Consider the following 22230-nt stretch of genomic DNA (forward strand, 5'->3'; position numbering starts at 1 on the left):
TGGCTGGTGTAAGGTAAGAAGTTCACTCAGACATCATGACAGTGCTTACAGTATTATGTCATTTACCCAACGCTATTGTAGTTCTACTATACATAAGGTCTCTGGAGATGAATGATTAATTACGCACATGTATCTGTTTGTCCGTCACGAAGTAGTGACAGCTACGGGGCCAAAGTGACAAGCAAAGAGTATTAATCACGTTCTTCAACATTTTCCAACCCACGTGGCAACGTAAACATTGGACTTGACGTTACAATAGCGTGAGATTAGATCAAAATTTCGCTGAAATAGATGTTTTGTTCACGGCGGGAGGTCACCCACACCTTCTTTTTGTGTTTAACGGAGTGTGAAACGAGAACCTGCTACCCTCGTCTGTCAGCGGGCATGTGATACTGGCGTTAGGACATCTCAATTAAAGCACTTTGTGGAGATGGGTGCGTTGGTGCCGCGGTCGATACGGCGCTGTACGTGTAGCTATTTACTGCTGTCTGTCCAGTTTCGGTCAGATCATGTGTTCAGAAGAGTTGTGGCATGAGTTGCCATATAACGTCCTACACCATCACGACTGAGTAGTCAAGTCTGGTGTCATTTGAACGGTAAGTGTTTCGTCCATGCCACTTGACATGTGTTTGTCATCTGTTTCACCTGACATCTGTGTTTCCTCTATTCAACTTAACATATGTGTTTCACCGATTCCACTTAGCGTCTACTTCATGATCAATTTCACTTGACGAATGTTTGCTAGATCCTCTGTTGTACTAAACATGTTTGTTTTCTCAATTCCGTCTCCTCTATCCCTCTTGACATCTGTTTCCTGTATTGGCTTGACACCTATGTTTCCTCTATCCCACTTGACATCTGTGTTTCCTCTATTCCACTTGACACCTATGTTTCCTCTATCCCACTTGATATCTGTGTTTCCTCTATTCCACTTGACACCTATGTTTCCTCTATCCCACTTGACATCTGTGTTTCCTCTATCCCACTTGACATCTCTGTTTCCTCTATCCCACTTGACATCTGTGTTTTCTCTATTCCACTTGACACCTATGTTTCCTCTATTCCACTTGACATCTGTGTTTCCTCTATTCCACTTGACATTTGTTTCCTATATTCAACTTGACGGGTGTGTTTCCTCTATCCCACTTGACACGTGTGTTTCCGCTATTCCACTTGACATCTGTTTCCTCTATTCCACTTGACATCTGTGTTTCCTCTATTTCACTTGACATTTGTGTTTCCTCTATCCCACTTGACATCTGTTGCGTTTATTCCACGTGACGCGTATGTTTCCTCTATTCCACTTGACATCTGTTTCCTTTATTCCACTTGACATCCGTTTCCTCTATTCCACTTGACATCTGTGTTTCCTCTATTTCACTTGATATTTGTGTTTCCTCAATTCCACTTGACATCTGTGTTTCCTCTATCCCACTTGACATCTGTTGCGTCTATTCCACTTGACGTGTGTGTTTCCTCTATTCCACTTGACGCGTGTGTTTCCTCTATTCCACTTGACGCGTGTGTTTCCTCTATTCCACTTGACACGTGTGTTTCCTCTATTCCACTTGACGTGTGTGTTTCCTCTATTCCACTTGACGCGTGTGTTTCCTCTATTCCACTTGACATCTGCGTTTCCTCTATTCCACTTGACATCTGTGTCTCCTCTATTCCACTTGACATCTGTTGCGTCTATTCCACTTGACGCGTGTGTTTCCTCTATTCCACTTGACGCGTGTGTTTCCTCTATTCCACTTGACATCTGCGTTTCCTCTATTCCACTTGACATCTGTGTCTCCTCTATTCCACTTGACATCTGTTTCCTCTATCCCACTTGACATCCGTGTTTCCTCTATTCCACTTGACATCTGTTTCCTCTATTCCACTTGACATCTGTGTTTCCTCTATTTCACTTGACATTTGTGTTTCCTCAATTCCACTTGACATCTCTGTTTCCTCTATCCCACTTGACATCTGTTGCGTCTATTCCACTTGACGTGTGTGTTTCCTCTATTCCACTTGACGCGTGTGTTTCCTCTATTCCACTTGACATCTGTGTTTCCTCTATTCCACTTGACGTGTGTGTTTCCTCTATTCCACTTGACGCGTGTGTTTCCTCTATTCCACTTGACGTGTGTGTTTCCTCTATTCCACTTGACATCTGTGTCTCCTCTATTCCACTTGACATCTGTTGCGTCTATTCCACTTGACGTGTGTGTTTCCTCTATTCCACTTGACATCTGTGTTTCCTCTATTCCACTTGACATCTGTGTTTCCTCTATTCCACTTGACATCTGTGTTTCCTCTATCCCACTTGACGTGTGTGTTTCCTCTATCCCTGTTGACATCTGTGTTTCCTCTTTTCCACTTGACATCTGTTTCCTCTATTCCACTTGACATGTGTGTTTCCTCTATTCCACTTGACATCCGTGTTTCCTCTATCCCACTTGACGTGTGTGTTTCCTCTATCCCACTTGACGTGTGTGTTTCCTCTATCCCACTTGACATCCGTGTTTCCTCTATTCCACTTGACATCTTTTTCCTCTATTCCACTTGACATCTGTCTCCTCTATTCCACTTGACGTGTGTGTTTCCTCTATTCCACTTGACATGTGTGTTTCCTCTATTCCACGTGACATCTGTTTCCTCTATTCCATTTAGCATCTGTTTCCTCTATTCCACTTAGATTTTGTTTCCTCTATTCCACTTGACGTGCGTGTTTCCTCTATTCCACTTGACATGTGTGTTTCCTCTATTCCACGTGACATCTGTTTACTCTACTACTTGACATCCGTGTTTCCTCTATTCCACTTGACATCTGTGTTTCCTCTATCCCACTTGACATCCGTGTTTCCTCTATTCCACTTGACATCCGTGTTTCCTCTATTTCACTTGACATCCGTTTCCTCTATTCCACTATACATGTGTGTTTCCTCTATCCCACTTGACATCTGTGTTTCCTCTATCCCACTTGACATCCGTGTTTCCTCTATTCCACTTGACATCCGTGTTTCCTCTATTTCACTTGACATCTGTGTGTCCTCTATCCCACTTGACATCTGTGTTTCCTCTATTCCACTTGACATCTGTGTTTCCTCTATTCCACTTGACATCCGTGTTTCCTCTATTCCACTTGACATCTGTGTTTCCTCTATCCCACTTGACATCTGTGTTTCCTCTATTCCACTTGACATCCGTGTTTCCTCTATTCCACTTGACGCGTGTGTTTCCCCTATTCCTCTTGACGTGTGTCTTTCCTCTATTCCACTTGACGCGTGTGTTTCCTCTATTCCACTTGACGTGTGTGTTTCCTCTATTCCACTTGACGTGATTGTTTCCTCTATTCCACTTGACGCGTGTGTTTCCTCTATTTCACTTGACACATGTGTCTCCTCCATTCCACTTGGCATCTATGTTTCCTCTATTCCACTTGACATCTGTTTCCTCTATTCCACTTGGCATCTGTTTCCCCTATCCCATTTGACATCCGTGTTTCCTCTATTTCAATTGACATGTGTGTTTCCTCTATTCCACTTAACATATGTGTTTCACTGATTCCACTTAGCGTCTACTTCAATTTCCCTTGACAGCTGTGTTTCGTTTCAAGAATTCCGAATGGTCCTCGTTATGTTGACATTGGACACTTTTTATGTGGTGTAAAGAGTTTTTACATGTCAGATATAACTACACGTTTTTAATTTTGTGTTCGGTTTTCCATCATTTCTCCGGAATCGATTAATGTCTTTAATAAGTTTATATCAACGGATAGTGGGCGTTTATTATAGAGATTACTGTTGTATCAAAGTCATCAAAGTCATTGTTGTCATACACCTCATATTGACTGTCACAGTTGGTTCACAATCACACCACTAAACGTCATAAACACTCTTTCTGAAGTAACAGAGAAAACGCGTATTACCTTTCGTCCGTCATCCTTTGACAAACACAAAGAATATTAATTATCAGAAGAGGCAGTTATTTCATAAAACATGATAAATTTTTTCTTAACCTGTTATAATATCCTTTCAACTGCTTTTAACATTTCCTGCCAGTCGGTCATGTTTCTTTCAGGTATAACAGTCAACTGTGTTCACCTGAGTAACCCACAGTTGTGGTGTCGAATTACTCGTTCGCCCCATCTGCCGTGTTAAATGCGCCAGCAGTAATCGATTTCTGTTGAAGTTGTACAGCGAAATCACCGCTATCTCTACAGCATAAACATAATCCTTTTTTTGTGTGTGTGCATTAGTGGGATTTCTTATATCTAATATTAAGCACGCTTCACAAATCAAAACCTGACAAATGGCGGTGGTGGCTGTAACACGTGGATAGCCTTGCAGCGACCCGGGCTTTTTTCTAAAGGGCGCGGTATTTGCCCAATTGATTTCGCAATCTCGGGGACATCTCTTAGTGCGTGCTCTCACTTTGCGAAGAATCTGTGTTATGATGTATTGTATCTTGTAAGGGCGGTGGTAGATGGCTCGGGTCTGAAGATGTTTTGTTGCTGCAGGGGGGGGGGCATAAGTCCGAACCTTGGGATCAGGAAATCAAAATACAATAACCTGCGTTTATAACGAACACGCTTATAACGAACTGGCGGATATAACGAACAGTTTTTGGGGTCCCGGCCATTTGCTGTATATATGCTGCATGTATGCTGTATATATGCTTATAACGAACTACGGTTATAACGAACTAAAATGTGTGGTCCCTTTGAGTTCGTTATAACCGTAGTTTAATGTAGGATCTATGTAGAGTGTTGTACGTCATGGAACGTGTGGGTTGGAGTGGGAGCTTTTAATAAATTGGATATATCCTAACCGGTTTGCTGTTTGATGGAGGAAAACCAAATGGCTGGCATTTACGACTTGGGGAAATAAGTGAGTTGGTATTAACGCCGCTTCGAACAGTAGCCCATTTATATCACGGCATGTCAGCTTAATGTTGGAAACCCCGAAGTGATACAGGTATCAGACGATTACCACTTTGGTGAAAGCTATGTGCTCGGGTGTGGTGCTGACAAACCTAGGGGGCGGTCGAGTTGCCTATTAGTTAAAGCGTTCGCTCATCACGCCGAAGACCCGGGTTCGATTCAGACATGGGTACAATGTGTGAAGCCCATTTCTGATGTCCCCCGCCGTGATATAGCTGGAATATTACTAAAAGCCATACTCACTCACTGACAATCCTAGAAATATAATCGGGGCGAACCGGGATTCGAACCCACGATCACAGGTTTCTGTTGTGCCTAAGGGGATTTGGGGGAAAAAGAAAGGATGATTATTGATCTGACCGACCAAGAATCATAATCGATCTGATTCCGTCCGGTATTGGAACCGACGACCAATGCTCTGTCAACCTGGAAATGCAGATTGTCATTGCCAATAATGTGCTTGTAAAGTATGTGAAGAGACCAGGTGTTTCATCACTTAGCTACCCCGCCAAGAAACAAACACAAAACTGAATAATAATAAGCACCGGGGAACTGAGAAAATGCAATTTGATTACACACAGACATTGGCATTGAGCACGATCGTGTCTGAAGTCCTATGAATAGACGCTATGAAAAAAATACGAGATGTCCAAGATCGTCTGATGCCAAACAGGGTTTGTTGGCTCAAGCAATCTTCTATAATGCTTCTCCTGTTATTAATTTTCTTTTATTCACCTTCGTCTAATATAAACAAAACCTCCAAGCACATCTTTCTACTTAAAGTTCCGTTGGAAATCATGTTTGTTTGACGTTGACTAATCAGTTTTATCGCTCTCTCTGTATGTTTGATGAAGACAACCTCAGCGCTACGGCGTGAATTATTTAAAACATTTTATATTGAACGCTATTCAAAGAGTCCATTATGAAATCAGTTTCTCATAGAAAATGTTTTGTTTCTGAATATTTTGTTTCTTTCTGTTATAAAAGTGACTGCGAGCGAGTTGGGTTTTTTCGTGGCTTTGAAAAATATTTGAGTTATGTAACGGACGTGTCATATGTGGAAGGAAGTTCGGGAAGCCGCACAGGTCTTTGGGTATAAGAATACTACAATAGCTAAATGTATGTCAAGAACGGTAATTACAGTATAATGTAACGCAATTAGACTGTACTCTTTGCACGTCGGTGCTTGCAAGGGCTATATTTCCGTTATCCGAGCCAATAGAAATGTGTTTCCTGTGTTTGTACTCAATAAAGATACATTGCTTTTTCTTCATTGAAAGCATCATATTGCCTTCCTCTATGTTCATGAATAATGTCGTTTGTCATTAATCTTGTGTAACGTGACATCACGTTAATGTTGCAGTCATTATAAGGTGGGCGTAAACAGTACCAACTGTATCAAAGAGCTCGGATCAACAGGAACTATATTATATAATACTTTAAAACGCCAAAGTCTTTGAGGATTTCTTTCTCATAACTTTGTCTGTTTGAGCATTTTGAGAGAAATGTATCATTACAGAGACAAATTAATCACAGATTTATCGCTGTAAGAAAACTTAGATTGGACAATAGAAAGTACAAGGTAATGCCAGTCATTGTTGTAGACTGAGTATTACTTGAACTGACTTAAATCTACTTTGGGGAATGTCCGCCAATCATGATAGGATTTTCAAGATTCTGATTACTGTTGATAAAATGACCAAACAAATAATGGCGAACCTGTATGTATGTGGTTTTTTAAAACACATGTTTATTTTTTTCGGAAAGAACACGGGGTTTCACAGACAAATCGGTCATCAATGAATAATGTTAGAAAAATATCACCGATTATGAATTTGAAACACTAACGCCACCATATCCTTCTCTTATCCTTGGGAGTTGTTATTTTCTCCGAGTATCGATCATTGATGTCTTTGATTGGTTGGAGTCTGCTTGTCTCAGTGTGTCCGAATACTTACATCCGGTTCGTATCACTCGTTCAAATCAGGGTCTCGCTCCAGACAGTAATATGATCGTAACTCCCATACCTTAACATAGCGCTAGGATTGTTTTGTGGCCTAGATCTTTTATTCAGCTATGATACCTCTAGGTGTGAACATATGACAATACTCTCCATAGGAGGTCAGGTTCACTCTCAACTCAACCAAACATTCAGACCAGCATATCTGATGTCTGTGTCTCTTATAAAAAACGGATTCAAACGTTCAGTTCCGACTGTAAATAATTATGGCCGCGTTGCTCGTTCGTGGTTCTTCCAGATTTCTTCTTTGACCTTGACTGGTTTGTGTCAACTGAGTTTCATCGTGAACATGTTCTAACATAATTTGTGAGAGTTTTTTTTGTTTTTGACGATTTCTTTAGATTTCACTTAATTATCACATGTTCACATAAACCATCTTTCAAAATTCCAGTGGTTTCCAGTTTTAACTCTGAGTTAATCAATATATCCACTAGTTTAAATTCACCATTCTTTTAACGGATCAATTTTATATCAAGTAACACTAAATACTTGCTTATCTTCTCTTTAAATACCAAAGCTATAATTAGTTCCCGTGTTTGGCAGACAGATCATGTCTATCCATCTCCACCCCCATCTTATATCAGTCAGTCTGGACTTTTAACAAATACAAATTTATATTTGTTGTTTTGACACGAACGATTCGTATACATAGAACGCGTACTTTGATAGCACAAAGGCTTTTTCTGTTTGTTATTCTACGGCCGTGTAATAGGAAAAGAAGAGAATGTTTTGAAATTGCTTAGCAAAGCCCATTATATTGTTAGGTCTCAGACGCAATATTTTGCTTGTGTCCCAATGAAAATCAACGTTGGTGGTGTGCTTGTAGTCCATGATTCAGAAAATCGGATCATCGCCATTACTTTGGTGTCATTTCCAGACCAGTCACAGCAATGAACGTTTTCCGGTCTGTCTGCTGGCACAAATGGAACTTGTTCGAATCAATGCTAGCGTCAATTTATATTGCACTTTCGTTCGTATTCCTGTTTCTTCGTACTTCATTTCCGTTTCCGTCACACAGTAAAAAGGTGAATGGAAACATTTATTCTGTAGAATATAGAACTTCAACGCCAGAGAATAACCAGTCTCGATTGCCCACCAAACAGACTCCACCCGGCGTAAAAGGCAAAATAACAGTGAAAATGATAATATTATTATGAATGGATCACTGAAAATCAGTGATGACAAACTCTCTTGTCATGATTATCATGTTATGGTCACTGTTCCTTGTATACATTTACCTAATAAGGACTCTGAACTTGGGGAAGGTTCTTTGAAGCTGAAATTGAAATGTTTTACAAAATCCTACATAACACCATCTCAACAAGCAAGTGACAACGTCGGCAACGTTTACTTCTTCACGACGTTGTAGTGCCTGTATATTAGTAGTTATTATTAAGACTGCCAGATAGCCTAGTGGGTAAGGCCTTCGCTCACCACGCCTTGACCACGGTTCTATTCCCACATGGTACCATGTGTGAAGTCTATTTCTGGTGTTCCCGCCGTGATGTTGCTTAAATGGGATTCCTCAGTCCGAAAACCGAAACACCAATAGCATGGTAGCTATAGAAGAGTGTGTATTTAAACGTGTCACTGAAAGACGTAAACGAACCTTATACATAACGAATTCCCATGTACATAGAGGAACAGATTGTGAACATGTGTTCAAGTGTTGTAAACGACAAATTCATGGCTTGTGGGAACGTGACATATACTACTGAAGGGCTCAACTAACACAAAGAGTTAGGGTCTGCTTCGTAATAGCTGTCGTGACATGAATTGTTTGATAGGCATTTATAAGACGTGGATGGATGACAACGTTTATGAGCCTTTTAATTATACTGTAATAGCGACGTTTCGGTATAGATCCTTGGACCGTTGTCGAGCAAGTCTACTGTGCTATCGTGACATAGCTGGAATATTACTGGATCAGTACTCACTCTTTGACAATACAGTAAACTACGTTTATAACGAACACGCTTATAACGAATTGACGGATATGACGAACTTATTTGTTTTGCCCCGGCCATTTGCTGTAATATGCTGTACATATGCTTATGACGAACTACGGTTATAACGAATTAAAATTAGTGGACCCTTTGAGTTCGTCATAAACGTAGTTTACAGTATATAAAAACACCTCTTTTCTGTATTAATATATCTATAATACGGATTATACACGAAACACACAATATGTTGAGAATGATATCATGTGTTGCAAGTATAAACAGCTCCCATTTTTGATTCCCTTTCTCAAACGCTCGTTATAGACACGCATGCGAACATCTAGCCATAAAGGAATGTGGTTGTGTTGAAATGTGTATACTCTGTGAGTTGCTGTACCATTGAGCTGGGCCAACTGCTTGTGCTCACTCACCTCCATTGCTCGCCAAATGAAGCAGGTGACAACACTTTGTTTTACCATACCGTGGAAATGAATCATGTCTGTTTTTGTAAATTTACTGCAACAATAAACAGGTATGTTTACACCTTTCTCTAAGGAACAGATGGAAGTGCACATACACAGCGACTATTTTATTCTTTATTTTGACAGCAAAAAAAAAAGAAGCAAATATTCCCTGCTGTCTATTTGTAAGTGTCGTTTACCATTGTACACTACTACAAATAGCAGACATGTCTGATATATAGCCAGTTAACCTTCGTGTGGTGTAGCAAGGACTTTGTCTGCGTTGACAGTGGAACAGGAACGGACGCCTGTATTTGCAGCGTAACAGCATGTGTAGTTACACACAAGCATGGATGACACTGAGGTAAAGGATTTTCTGTACGGTAGCGAGTTAGTGAACCATTTACAACAGTATTTTAGTCATTAACTGTCGGTTAAGGAATACATCCATGTTTGATGGTGGCTATAATGAGGCAAACAAGAAATGGTTACTCGATGGTGATGTATTCAAATACAGGGATTATAGTTGTGTTTTGGACCTTAAGTTTGCAGTGTTTTCAGCCTTGTGGCGTTTTGATAACGTTTGACATATTCTGGTCAAATCTATTTTTCAGGTGTATACTTTGTTTTGCCTTCAGTTTATTCACGTTTTAAATGTGAGTTACCGAACTCGTGTTTACCACCGCTTTGAATCATAGTGTTTCAGTCATATTTAGTAATAACATAATATGGGTGGAAAACCCAAATCATATGTTAGAGTGATTGCATATCTAGCACGTTGGTACACTGGCATCTAGCACCTTGGTACACTGGCATCCAGCACCTTGGTACACTGGCATCCAGCAATTTGGTACACTGGCATCAAGCACGTTGGTACACTGGCATCCAGCACCTTGGTACACTGGCATCCAGCACCTTGGTACACTGGCATCAAGCACGTTGGTACACTGGCATCCAGCACCTTGGTACAGTGGCATCCAGCACCTTGGTACACTGGCATCCAGCACTTTGGTACACTGGCATCCAGCACCTTGGTACAGTGGCATCCATCACCTTGGTACACTGGCATCCAGCACCTTGGTACACTGGCATCATGCACCTTGGTACACTGGCATCCAGCACCTTGGTACACTGGCATCAAGCACCTTGGTACACTGGCATCAAGCACCTTGGTACACTGGCATCAAGCACCTTGGTACACTCGCATCCAGCACCTTGGTACACTGGTATCCAGCACCTTGGTACACTGGCATCAAACACCTTGGTACACTGGCATCCAGCATCTTGGCACACTTGCATCCAACACGTTCTTACCTTAGGCATCCGACATATTGGTACACTGGCATCCAACACGTTGGTACACTGGCATCCGTGGATTCATGTATCTTAAGATAAGATATAATTTAACATGTGGTGGGTGTCTTATATAGGAACTAACGTTAGTTCGTGTGTTTATCAATCTCTATAACCAACGGTAATTTGTCTTATCGAGAATCGTTCCAGTGTAGTTGATGTTAATATTTGCATGTCAAGATAAAAGTGAAACAAAATATAGATGAAGCGATGTGAAAATAACATCATAACCTAGCTAGTTCATAGTGCACTGTGTTATGAAATTACAGGAAATAGGTTAGTCGTGTAGATAGTTATACCCCAAATAATGAAGATTTGGTTCAGACCTAAAACCGGCACAAAGAACGGAATTTATTCCGCAACATGTACAGCACTCCAATTTCAAAAGTGTTGAAATACGGATGGCCTTGTTCTTCGCGGATACAACATGTGCTCATTATGGACTATAATGTCGACTGGTTTGGCTTGTGTTCAGCGCAAATTGGCATCTGGTGATTACGCGGGCTAATTAAAGCGGAACCGGCGAGAGGACTGACATCTGGAGTACTGTTGCCCTTTTAGACATATACACAACGTATGTCCATTACATAAAGTTTCTATTCATAAACACAGTTCGTGTGTGGGGAGGGGAGGGGGGGGGGTGTTTATGCTGGTCATTATTATTTTTACGGTGATCACATATCAGTACAAAAACAGATCATCACAACGAAATAGCTTTCGCGAAAACTAAATGTGCTCTCTGTGACATGTTGAATTAGTAAGTGAGTGAGTATGGTTTCAGACTGCTTTTAGCAATATTCCAGCAATATCACGGCGGGTGACACCAGAAATGGGCTTCACACATTGTACCCATATCGGGAATCGAACGCGGGTCTTCGGTGTGACGAGCTAACGCCACTAGGCTACCCGACCGCCCCACATGTTAAATTATGACTAGACGCTGTTTGTAGTTGGTCAGCTCTCAGCGACGCATCATTCTTACAGTAACCCCTTCAAACCGATTTGCTCTTCCTGGTCTGTTTCTGGAATGGGTTTGCTGTGATCAATCTGTATCGATGCAATATTTAGGATTCGCGGAAATAGACGGGTAAACGTCGATCATCCATTACATTTATATCGATACAATAATATTCCTTAGATTTGGTGTCACGGAGCTGTGTTCCCGAGTCCAGGGTGTTATCAAATAAGAACAAAGTAATAATAGAAAACGTGGTAAAAGTTCACATATTTGTTATTATCAGCTAATAGTAACTAAAGATCTGAATCTGAAGGATAAGACCCCAATTGACACAAACAATGATTATTGATTAATAAACTTAGAACCAATATAAATTTACAAGCTGATTGGCTAAGCAATCGCAATCGTTAGCTAAAACAGCACTCTGACAAGACAATCGACAAGACGCACAGACAGGCAATTAAGCCGACTGTGACCAATTAACACCAGAGTTAATTAACTCAACACTCTCACTCTCTGGGACAATTAAGATAGACGAAAATGCCTGATTTAAAACATCGCCTTAAAGACTAAAGTCGTCTGGACTGAATTCTAGACTTCTAGAATATCCAGGTACTTGACCTACAGAATATCCAGACTCACGACAATAAAAAGGTACTTGACCTTAAGAGTAACTTGACTCACAATAATAAAAAGTACTGGACCTAAACTAGGCAATCACGGGAAATTGGTTATTCAGGATTACTGGGAAAGGGTTATGATATATAACACCGAATCCTATTAGATTTTGCTAGGTGAATAATCCAAACTGTTTCCTTCACAAATAAAGTCATACATGTCCATAAATGCTGTTCTTTTTTCATTATTAAAGTTAGAGGCACGGATCACCCTGTGGTCTAAGGCACCTTCATTCGACGTGTAGAGCTGAGTTCTTTAAATGCGCAAGGATTCGTTTATCATGAGTTCGAATCCCATTATGCATATGAATCGGAATTTCTGTTCGGATTGGCAAAGTCAAAACGAGGTTATTTGTCCAAGAAGTTCAACTTAAGGTTCTATATTGATAATCTGATATCGTTCAATAAGAATCAAATAGCCAATTCCCTTCCACTGATTTACCAACCTGAACTAGAAATAAAGGAGACTAGTGAGATCGCCTCATCTGTTTCATAATTAGATCTCTGCATAAAGATTCAGAGTGACAAAACACTCTCCACAAGACTGTATGACAAGAGGGATGACTTCAACTTTGGAATACTCAACTACCCTCCATGTCGAGCAATCGAGCATCTCCAGCCTTTGGTGTTTACATTTCAGAACATTTTAGACACAATCGAGCATGCCCTTTCTTCCAAGATTTCAAAGAACGTCATACGACTCTTGCTCGGAAGTTGTTTGAACAAAGTTACAACATTCAAGGCCTCGGTAAAGCTTTCAAAAAGTTCTACGGTAGACACGTGGAGGACATTTCCAAATTTGACGCATCAGTGACAGAAATGAAGTCCGACCAGTTCGTGAAGGGTACCACCGGGATACGCTTACCTTTTCGCGAACCCCTGGTACCCGTAGTATTTGATATTTATTCATAAACACATGCTCATGATACAGTCAGAATCGGGCAAACGACCCTGCTTTATGCAGAGATTTCTATTGGATATGGAAAGGGGTTTGTCGCTTTATTTAAATGTCCACGATCTGCTTTCCTCCAAAAGTTTCGAATCCCAGATTCGCCATGATAATATTTCTAGTTTTCATGGGTTTCACCAATGTGTTGAACGTCTGACAACTGCATCACGTCTTCTCCAACACCGGTGTTCTTGAAATAATGTTTAAAGCGGCGCTAACCAAACCCCTTCTAAATTAGGTTGACATGGCTTGATGAAACGGAAATGATGTTCGAAGTGACGTTAATCCCAAACTTTTCAAATGTAATGTTGTTAAAACACATATCTCATTAGAATTGAAAGATCTTCGTCCATTTCAAGTAGACATAAGTCATAATTAACCATAATTATCACAAGGAGTGCTGGTACCATAGTCGACTCAAGTAAATAACCTCTACAATCACATCACCGTATATCAAGAGCAGCTGTACAGAGTTCTTGGAATCTGTTCACGTAGCTGAAGCCATGAGTACGACCGAGTGCTGATCTGTCATGTTTAACGACTTTGCAGCCGCTCCTATGCACGTAAGCTGGTACATTTCATTTCTTATTGTCCCAAAGCGACTCTGGTTCTCTTTTCATAATGTTCCTAGAGTGCACTTGATTTTCAAGGTGAGAATGATACTGATGAATAAGCATTTAAAGGGGCACTAACGAGAGAAGGATATTGGCCCCGAAGGAATAATTTGTGCCGAACAAAAGATAAACAGACGTGCAAGCTGCAGTATTTATTCACCACTCGGAGATAATCTGTATAATTTCCGAGATTGGGGTTTTATTCAGAGTCATTTGATATATAAAAAACATGTTGAAATAAACTCGTGAATACGCATCAACAGGAATGTTTAACTAAGCAAGCCGATTGGGCTAATAATACCTTTTAGTAGAGTCATTTCCGGCATTATGTTTTTTATTGTAAGAGAGTGAGTATGGTTTTACGCCGCATTAAGCAATATTCCAGCAATATTCCACCAGAGATGGGCTTCACACCTTGTATCCATGTGGGGAGTCGAACCTCGGTCATCGGCATGACGAGCGAACACTTTAACTGTGTTTATTGTGAAAGTAACAGAGAGCTTGATTAATCCTTGAAGTACACTCAACTCTAACATATCATTTTTATCCCCCATTTTCGGCCCTAGTGTGTGTGTCGTGAGAGGTAAGGTTAAATGGTTACGGTTAAGGGTTAAATTGTTATAAAGTAACAGCTGGCTGATGAGTCATTGTACCCGATGGCGTGGATCGTTCCTCATACTATCAACCACTGGTCCGCCTGGCACAATCGGCCATGATGTGCATGTATCTGTATTACTAATATTGATGACTGCATCAAACCTCATTCACTAAATCATTTCCACCGATGCCATTGGCCATAGTGTGGGGCAGAATACGCTCACCTGTACGCCAACACCTGGTATCATCCGTGTTTGATTGTGATTTATAAAGACATTCTCATGATAAAGTCGGAATCGTACAATGGCCTCTGCTTTATGATCATTATGATCGCTTTTATTTTGATAAAGTTCTTTTGTTTGTTTGTTGTTTAACACCGCACTCAGCAATATTCCAGCTATATGACAGCGGTCTGTAAATAATCGAGTCTGGACCAGACAATCCAGTGATTGACATCATGAGCATCGATCCACACAACTGGGATACGATGAGATGCATCAACCAAGTCAGCGAGCCCGACCACCCGATCCCGTTAGTCGCCTCTTACGACAAGCATAATCGCCTTTTACGGCAAACATGGGTTGCTGAAGACCTATTCTACCCCGGATCTTCACAGGGCTATTTGGATACATATTTAACATGATTGTACTGAACATTATTGAGTGGTCAAATGCATTGTTTTCTGGTTTGTGTCGTGGGTGACCTTGCGATAACCACACACTCAAGATAAGGAACTGATATATATTGAAAATTCGTTAATCCGTACACACACAATGTGTACCATGCAATACATTTTGCATTACCGAATAATTCGTTTGTTGTTGCAAACATTAGTGCGTATGTTGACTTTGCCAATGGCAATTGTCCGAAAGGCTGGGTTTCCGGATTGTTGGGGTTCAGACCAACGAATCTTGGCGTAAGTGCAGTTTGAGCTTCTGCTTAACATCAAAATAAAAATAATGTTGGACATGATATAACAAGATGTGAGATAAGCACACCTACTTTCTTGGGTTAAAAAATACAAAAATAATGCCGTTTATCAGCAGGGGGAATATTTGAAACTAAACGACGTATCTTTTACTGAAAGGCGCCAGCCTGCTTCTGCAACGGTTAAAGTCCCAGTGACATGGCGCCTGCATCTCCATCCATCAACCTCGTAAATCTAGCTTAATTAGAAATCAGTGTCTGTTCTTGGGACTAAAAATGCGTGTTTTGTCCACAATATTTTTCTCGTTTGCTATTAAATCTTACTGTCCTTTGTCCATGAACAATGCCGAGACGACAATCCTGTTCATGTCACATACGTGTTAAAAAGCGCCAAGCACAGGAAGATTGTAATGGATATAATCATAAAACCCGTAACTGTCGTTCGGAATACCCCGTGTTAAATATTTCGTATTTGCATGATCAGAAAACACATTCCGACTGTCACTTTCATGATCTGGTAAGCGACGCTCTGATTAGTTGGATGAAAGGTCGTTCTGACGTGACCCGTAATGGGATGTCCTAAGATATTTGTTAAGCGATAGCGAGAACTAAAATCTGATTTTAATGAGATTGCACTAAGGGAGAAAACGCACCTACACAAATGTACATGCAGTTACCTTTCCTGATTATTGCTTGGATTAAGACTCGTCTAAGCTGCCGACAATTCGCTATGCAGGTTTTATCCCTGATCCGTACCAGAAACTACATGCATGATCGTAGGTTCGAATCCCGGATTCGCCCCGATCATGTTCCTAAGTTAGTCAGCTCCAAACCCGTGCTCGTGGGTTTCAACAAAATGGTATACGTCCAAGATCTGCATTACTTCGGGATTTCCTCCCACATCAAAGTTGCACGCCGTATCAACTGAAAATACTGTTGTAAAGTCACTGTCCCCCACCATGTCCCCTGTTAACCCCAACTGTGACTGCAAGTTGTCCATTGCGAGTGTATATGCACAACTACATGCTTACACTGAATTTTACATGTAGATTGTTTGTGCCTACTTACAATGTTTCCATTTCACCGAATTCGCGCGGACATAACCGCTGCCCTCTTACTTACAATGAACTTGCATGCACATACCCACAACGTATCCCATCCGATTATGATCCTTGGGCAGTCGTTGCTTTACAATACTTGCACACGTCACTTACAGTTTCCCCCATCAATGAGGTTGCTAGCACGCCGTGATATTGCTGAAATAGCCCGTGAAGATCCGGGGTAGAATAGGTCTTCAACAACCCATGCTTACCGTAAAAGGCGACCATGCTTGTCGCTGACTTAGTTGATGCATGTCATCGTATCCCAGTTGCGTGGATCGATGCTCATGATGTTAATCACTGGATTGTCTGGTCCAGATTCGATTATTTACAGACTGCCGTCATATAGCTGGAATATTGCTTAGTGCGGCGTTAAACAACAAACAAACAACCAAACCTCGTTTACCATCAACCTGCCTACTTAATTTACCATCTTACAATGGACAAAAATCATCTACTCCTAGTATGAAGTACCTTATTTCTTACATCTACCTTACTTGATCTATCTTTCCATGTAAAATGCACCTTATTATCAACTATCTACCCATTTCTATCAACATGCTGTTACATTGTACCTTCCGGGATGCTGATCGACCTCTCTCCATCTATCGCCAGGTACACCCCCGACACCCCCGACACCCCCGCACCTCCCCATAGCGCCCACCACGCAGTCTCTCGGATTCTCGACATAATTGAACATCACCAACATCCCCATGTGTACATCGAGTAAATGACTAATTGATTCCAAGTTTTAAAAAGGCAGCGTCGTTAGGGAAATGAATGTCGACGGGGTTACCATTTCATCAAGCATTCAATCACATCCATGCTTAAAGTTGCGCAAGCCCAGCACAGTATTGATTGCTAATTATTGATGACTAGGTAACTGCATGTGCACATGTCACCATGAACTGGATTCAATCTGTCACAAGTTCCGAGCCTTCAACGAGCTCTTGTTTCAAGTGTCACAAAATCAATCAGGTTGTAATTATAAATGTATCTGGTCATCCTAAGAGATAACTGTGTTTTTCTTACGATAAAGTAAATACATTGACCATCTGGATCCAGATGTAGGGGTCAGGTGATGCAGTGTTGCGTTTTATGAAGCAACAACTTACTTTCAATATTTATTAAAATCTCTCCTGAAAGCAGAAAACATACAAAAACATATACAGTAAACTACGGTTATAACGAACTAAAAGGTTCCACTAATTTTAGTTCGTTATAACCGTAGTTCGTTATAGGCACATATACACCCTATATACATCAAATCGACGGGACCTACAAACAGTTCGTTATATCCGTCAGTTTGGCATAAGCGTGTTCGTTATAAACGTAGTTTACTGTAACCAAATACCTTTCCAGAAATCTGTGTCCAGGTTTCATCGTATGATCATGTATGCTTTCATATTTTGCAGCCTCATATTGTGTTCGGAGAAAAATCTCTATTTTCCACAAACAGATTTTAACTGCCCGACGAAGACCTTATACTCGCCAACTCACCACAGGCGTTAAAAAGATGAAAACACTTTGCATTCCACGATTTACACCTCCCACGTAACGTGTTTTTGGCGTCAGTTGCACATGTGAACGGCGCTGAGGTGTGACACTTTAACCCCAGGGAGAGGAACCAATCCTTCCTCGACCCAAGCCTCGGCCTGAACGCATTCATGATCATGTGGCTTAGATTTACACATAAGTGCCAGCATATACCAGGGGCTAAAGTGTACGGTTGCATACATGTAATATTTCAAATGGGAGGCCGTTCGTCTTACCAGTAGAGTCATGAGGGATAATAATATTGCATGATGTTGCGTTTGCCGATTAAGTCAAACTATTAAATTTCATTAGGTACTGTTAGCACATTCTGCCTCACCTGGCATTGGATATCTGACCCGCAGACAGATTCACCACGTCACAGTTGCTAGGTGGAGCGCCTTTGAGCACACAATTCAATTAATATCTGTTTGCGAAACATGAGAAATTTATTTTTTGTGAAACATCCATCTAACAAGGTTTACATTGCATGTTGAGATCATACAAAATGGATTGAAAATGTCATATTGTGATGTGTAAAAGGATCGCCGTATTCTTTTGAATTTACGTTTTTGCAGAAGGCAATCCAGACACGAAACGTGGGTTTCGGAAACAAATAACATATGTTGAGTTTTGTTGCACACTCAGAACTAATTGATTTCAACATGCTGTTGCTTAAATCAAATGACGTTTGCCATTAACAACGTGACATAATCGTGACACAATATACAGACCCATCGGCCAGTTTTCAGATCACAAAAAGATATCTATAGATTTTGTCAATAAATCGAAATTATGTTTGGCCCAATGACGTAATTAATGAATGCCCAGGGCAGAGTTTTTCGGAATGAAAAAGCAACATGTTGCTGAAGTTGATTGTAGCATCCCGCCACCTATACTTTAAGCATTAAAAGGAATCCAAGAAACAGCTGTTTCTGTCCGTGACTTGGAAACGTCGTCAGCCTTGGTTGCATAACGGGTTAGTGAGTGAATGTTGCAATGTGCTACAGTCAGCTAAAATCCAACACTATCACGATGGTCTGCGGTAAATAATGGATGTGGGTCAGGAAAACCTGTGGGTGAATTAAAAGCTGTTGCTGGGTATCTAAAACATCTTATCTTTGGTAAATTTCAAACATAACATGGGCCATGTGGTTGCAAATTAATTTTTTACCAGTCTTCATGAACCAATATATATTTACACAAAATTACCCATCCAGCTTATTTTTACAAACATTTGCAGGAATGAGTGATGGTTAAATAGAAATAATCAAATGTAACATCAGTTCTTTCAATTTTCAATTACATACAAAACAAACTTAAAAAAATACACGCAACAATGAAAACTTCATCAAATCAAATCGGTAATAGTACATAAAGGAGTGTTTTTTCTACGCTAGGAATATTCCAGCTACATCACTGTTTAATTGTCGGGGAGCGCGGATGGCCCAGTCATCTAAGGCACCGCAAGTCGCTATGCAGAGTTGCGTCCCTTGGGCACACGGGAAACCTATTATTTTGGGTTCGAATCCCGGTTTTCCGGATTATGTTTCTAGGTCTGTCAGCACCACACCCGAGCAATTTGGTTTCACGTCTGAGAGCTGCATCACTTCGGGGTTTCCTCCCACATTAAGCAGACACGCTGCGAAAACTGGAATATTGTTCAAGGCGGCGTTAAACTCATCTCACTCACCTACTCACTAAACTTATCGAGTCTGGGACATGGAGACCAGTAGTTATAGCATGCGCTCTATCCGCCCCACCGGGTCATGGGTACTCGGACACACCAACCAGGTGGCTTTGTAACCACCTAACCCTCATCAATTGCCCTGCCCTGGTACCCCCCAACCTATGCTAGTCGTAAAAGACGACTTAATGGATCAGAGGTCAGGTCGATTGGATGTCATCGTACCCCGACGGCGTGGAGCGTTGCTCATAATATCAATCACTGTTGTGTCTGGTCCAGACTGGATTATTTACAGGCCGTCGTCATATAGCTGGGATATTGCTGGGGATGGAATGAACAACAAAGCCATCATCAGATGACTCTCACGTCAAACATTGGAAACTGGGGACGTTACATCAGTGAATATAATGTCTAAACTTGTCTGTATTGGGTAACAATAACACAATAAAGTTAAATCTATTCATAAGGCTGACTTTTTTTCCAGACATCAGACTAATCGACTGGCTTAGTTGACCAAAAGAAGCGTAAGCACGCCATTAGCCGAATAGGATACTCTGACCACCCAATCCTTTTCATGGTCAGTACTTTCGACAAGCATGGGATACTGGGAACGCATCCTGACCAGCAAATCCCGCATGTTCTTTCTACGGAGATTTCACAAAGCGTCATAAGACTCCTGCTCAAACATTTTATCAGGGTTACAACATTCATGGCCTCAAAATGTTTTGCGGTACACATGTGGAGGACATTTTCAAAATTTGACGTTTCAGCGACAAACATTTTGTCCGATTCAGTTTCTTATTCTGACTTGCCTTTGCATGTGTTTGTTAAGGATGCAGGATACGCTCATCTTTTCGCGAACATCTGGTAACATCACTATTTGATACTGATTCATAAACACATGCTGCTGCCGTGTTATTATTAGACCCTTGACGTTTCCGATGTTATATGGCATTATATATCATGGCCAACCAATGTACGTTGAACTGCCCTTTAAACATTAAAGCATTCGTGACATCGTTACCAAGAGACAAACATATGCTTTTTAATTTCCTGTTCTGTGCACATTAGACGCCTGTTACCATTCCTATTATAATGTTGACATTGGTTTTATTCCAAGAGATATATTTTACGACTGTTACAAACCTCAGCCACGGTACTATTGGTATCAGCAGTTGGATGTCATAACGTGGAACATCTCCAGTGGCCAACTTTATTAGGCTATTTGGGAAATAGGATTATGTGTGTTTACATATCCAGGCGTTATAGAGTACAGTAATTGTATTCCCCGACATTGTAAATACAAAGGTTATCGATAGTCTTCTGTAATTCCTCTTATTGTATGTACTCAAACAGCTGTCACGAACGCGTGCAGTGGAGCTGTCAAACAAGGGACGCTGTGGTATGTTTTAACGACATGCGAAACGCGTGTATGGAGGGAATAGAATCCCATGATCCTGAATTGGAATCCCAGAGTCCGCAAGATGATGGTTCTCGATTGAAAGTGAAAATTAAAACATGCATTATTTGGGGCGTTCTTCCCAAACTAAACTGACAAGTCACGATATGATTGAAATATTATCCAAGTCCATGTTATTCACTTTATACCAACCAAATAGCGGCTTATACGGAGTCAATTGTTTCATAACTTTATGAAACAACTATATAGGGAGGCACCATATAAAATCTCGGGTATAGTTCAACTCCGAAATGGTCGGTGGGGTAGCCTAGTGGTTAACGCGTTCGCTCGTGACGCCGAAGGCTCGGGTTCGATTCCCCCCATGGGTACATTGTGTGAAGGCCATTTCTGGGCACCCCGTCGTTATGTTGTTAAAAGAGGCGTAAAACCCAACTCACTCACTCACTCATTCAACTATCAAAATGTAAAGCAACTACACTTTAAGAAACATATATGTAAATTAAATTTACCAAAATCATTGAAGCATTTGCTACATGTCAACGTGCAATTAATATTCACATATACATATAAGCGTCTTTTCTCCAAGGAAAATTAAGCCTGAGTTAACTGTCAAGCGGAACCATCCACGCACGTGCCATAGGGAGCGACTGAAAATGAATAGTAATACCTTTCTTGTACTAGGGTTTTGTCCTTTGGGTCCGGGGTATTCATTTCAAAATAAGCGATGCTTTACTTATGTTCCACCAAATTGCCCCCAAGAGTAGTTTGCCTATCCCAAGACATTAATATACAGTAAACTACGGTTATAACGAGCTCAAATGGACCACTTATCTTAGTTCGTTATAACCGCACTTTGTTTTTAACATATATATATATACAGCATATATACAGCAAATGGACGGGACCAAAAAGAGTTCGTTATATCCGCCAGTTCGTTATAAGCGTGTTCGTTATAAACGTACTTCTCTGTACAGTAAACCACGGTTATAACGAACACGCTTATAACGAACTGACGGATATAACGAACTTACTTTTTTGGTCCCGACTATTTGCTGTAG

General features: G+C 40.9%; 1 protein-coding gene across 1 annotated transcript in view; it reads left to right on the forward strand.

Annotated features, from left to right (window-relative positions):
• Positions 1 to 9634: 9634 nt before the first annotated feature.
• Positions 9635 to 22230, forward strand: part of LOC124116751 (prostaglandin E2 receptor EP4 subtype-like) — a 45286-nt gene continuing 32690 nt past the window's right edge. The window contains exon 1 of the mRNA XM_046478241.2: positions 9635 to 9721. The gene's annotated coding sequence lies outside the window, so the exon portion shown is untranslated. The remainder of the gene's footprint in view (positions 9722 to 22230) is intronic.

The sequence above is a fragment of the Haliotis rufescens genome, unplaced genomic scaffold (assembly GCF_023055435.1).
Source record: "Haliotis rufescens isolate VD_foot unplaced genomic scaffold, xgHalRufe1.0.p SCAF_2, whole genome shotgun sequence".
NCBI classification, from domain to species: Eukaryota; Metazoa; Mollusca; class Gastropoda; order Lepetellida; family Haliotidae; genus Haliotis; species Haliotis rufescens.